Below are 3,206 nucleotides of genomic sequence, written 5' to 3' on the forward strand. Positions count from 1 at the left end.
TATACCATCACACAATAAAAGTATTTCAAAAATCAAAAAGATATCTACTAGATTATGACTGGAAGATAACTGTTTTCTCAAAGTGGTCGCCTTCGGCTTTCACCACAGACAGCTTTGGGACGGTACCGGAACCTAGCGTATGCCTTCCTTACTGTATCTCTGGGAAGGTCTATGATCACCTTGATCTTGGTCACCACGTCGGCCTTGCTATTGCAGGCAGACCAGTTGGTGTCTTTCTCAGCCGTACCTCATTCATAGTAATCTATAGGATTGATAATCAGGGTAATTACGAAGCCAGAAATTGGGGCTGGTGAAGTCGTAGAAATTCTCCGACAACATCTTCTGACTCTTTCCGGATGTATAACAAGGAGCCTAATCCTACTGCCACACATATGGCTTTCCAGCAGCAATCCTCTCCAGCCAGGATTTGACCATAATCTCCAACAGCTTCACTTAGTCGTTTGAATTTAGCCTAAAGCCCTTTTCAAAAGTGTGGGGTGTTGTATGCCTCAACCTGACTGGAGACACACCCAAGGACTGCCACAGTTTGAGGAAACTTGGTTTTATGATGTCCATGTCACGTCTAACACCCTTTACGGTGTTTACAGAGCATTGGGCAGCAGTCATGATGTCAGTATTTGATAGCAGGCGCGGACCATCATGATGAAGGCAATTCTTAACCAATACTCAGATGACTTCCAGTCGTCCATGTCAGCTAACTTTTCCTGGACTAAAACTTTCATTTTTATGTTCCCCAATGGTGTTAACTATTCACCAATATATTAAGCCGTTCTTGAAAAAAGGAGACATATAATTCGTCAAGTTTAGTCCGAACACATCGTATATATATTTATATCTCTACATAAAAATCAGTATATTTTCTTTCGCAGAAGCTATGACATGGCGGAAACAATGGATTAAATGATTTAGTAGTCTTATTCTTTGTTTCGAGTACAAACAGAAAGGAGTATTATATCTTTGCATTCTCGTTTCTCAGTTCGATTCCAGGCAGTGGCTTGAATAATAATAATAATAATAATAATAATAATAATAATAATAATAATAATAATAACATCAAAAAATATCTTAGGAATGAGAACCCAGGTTTGATATTTCCCTGAGACACCTGATGAAGGGTGGAGCGTATATCAGCCGAAACGTTGTGTTAACAACAAACAAGTTGAGGACAAATATCCGTCAAATGTAAACAATGTAAATAATGTACATAATTCCCCATCTCTTAAATATAGAACTCATAATCTAAAGTCGGAAGAAATGCCGATAAGCATTTTGTCGCCGAGGTAACGATTCAGTCAGCTTCCAGCATTAAGTAGTGATAAAATATTGATATTATTTTGTTGTAGTGAAAATGGTACACCCCTTCCCGCGTGACAAGTGGTATGAATGAGCCATTATAAAATTAGGCAGTCGAGATCAGTAGTAGTAGACTCGTTGTACGAGTCAGTGACAATTACGTGATATACACGAGTTCGAGTTACCGTCAAGGTAGACGTTTCAAAATCGTTGTCTTGCGGAGCTATCAGTGATAGCACGATAGACGAGTCAAAGATAAGGCGCGGAATACCGCCACATCATATTAGTGGCAACAAGAATATTACAGCGCCGAGAACAACATAGAAGTGGACGAGGATCCATATTATAACATATTTTCAGTAGACAAAAGAGGAAGGACATAGTCGACTATATTGGTCTCAGTACTTGACTGGTAATTTATTTTATCGACCCCAGTGGAATGAAAGGAAAATTGATCTTGGTAGGATAAAATATCGATTTCTAGCACACAAGACGTCAAATGTTGGGGAAAGAGGTTAAATAATTAAATCGACCCCTTTCAAACAATTTTATCTATTCCAGAAGGATGAAAGGCAAAGGTGTAATACTTTGATCTTAGTCAAAAGGTCGAGAAGCGATAGACAAAGGTATAATGAAGTTGAACTCAGAGCAAAAAGAACCACTACTAAATATGGTAAAACATTTTCTTCGACGCTCTAGCGATTCTGTGAAGCGCCAATATTATCGACCAATATAGTTGAGTAAATCCATCTTTTTCTTTTACTATGTTATTGTTCACATTTAATAAATTAATATTTTCTAATTAATTCATGTCCCTCGAGGTTTCTTCCTGAGAATGGCGCTTTGGTTTTTTGCTTTTGTCTTTTTTATTCGCAACATAATCCCAGAATTCTTTCAATGTTTTCCTAGTTTGCTCGTGTTACCGTTTTGTTCAGACAACCATATTGTTGTGCAAGCCCACTCTATCGTGTTACATTGGTTTGTAATGTTATATAATATTACGTCAGTTTCCACATTATTGTGTTACACTTTATTGAGTTACAATGTTTATTGCGTTAAACTATTTCATTTTGTTGCTTAAATTATCTCCTGTAGCAAAGCAATATTCGGTTTTATAAATGTTTTCCACTTATTGTTTTTCATGTAACTATGATTGGTCTAAAAATTACACAACTTTAGTTTGTGTTAAGTGAAGGTTCAAAGGTTCACCTTAACACAATGTATGATCGGATCTCAGTATTTGATATCGTTCATAGTGTACTCTGCGTTATTGCTGTTGTTATCACTAATGTTGCTATGTTTAAAATTACTTATTTGAGTATTTAGGAGATTTTCGCGTAATAATTTTCCAGTAAATTATTCATTTCTTCATTCCTCGAGTACATTCGGTTGTGTCTTTTTTTTTTACAATTTTAGAGTTCGGTTTTGTTGCATAAATGTATTTGATAGCCGTTTAGGATAAGAAAATGTAATGGGTATACATAAAATTGTATAAGTTTGCGAAACGATCTTTTTTTTCATTGTCTACCACCCGGCATCGAGGGTAGACCTGCTTCGGTAATTTTAGTTATTTTTTCAAGAACCTCCAACTTCATTTGATAATGTTTGAATAAATCATGCCTCGCAGTATCCCCACATTTTTTGAACCAGTTGAAGACACACGAGATGTCGAAATATCGTTCACCAGATAACAAATGGCACTCTTCTTTTAATTTTGACTCTATATCTTCAGGAGGAGTTACCTCAATCCTTTCTATATTAACCAAAATGAAGTAGATTGACAAATTTATTTTTTGAACCAGTTGAAGACACACGAGATGTCGAAATATCGTTCACCAGATAACAAATGGCACTCTTCTTTTAATTTTAATAATAATAATAATAATAATAAC

At 36.0% G+C, this 3,206-nt stretch overlaps 1 protein-coding gene across 1 annotated transcript in view; it reads right to left on the reverse strand.

Moving 5' to 3' along the window:
- The window catches only part of LOC106882048 (voltage-dependent calcium channel gamma-5 subunit), a gene marked incomplete in the record, with an annotated part of 310,039 nt that overhangs the window by 149,307 nt on the left and 157,526 nt on the right, over positions 1 to 3,206 (reverse strand).

The sequence above is a fragment of the Octopus bimaculoides genome, chromosome 9 (assembly GCF_001194135.2).
Source record: "Octopus bimaculoides isolate UCB-OBI-ISO-001 chromosome 9, ASM119413v2, whole genome shotgun sequence".
Lineage (NCBI taxonomy): Eukaryota > Metazoa > Mollusca > Cephalopoda > Octopoda > Octopodidae > Octopus > Octopus bimaculoides.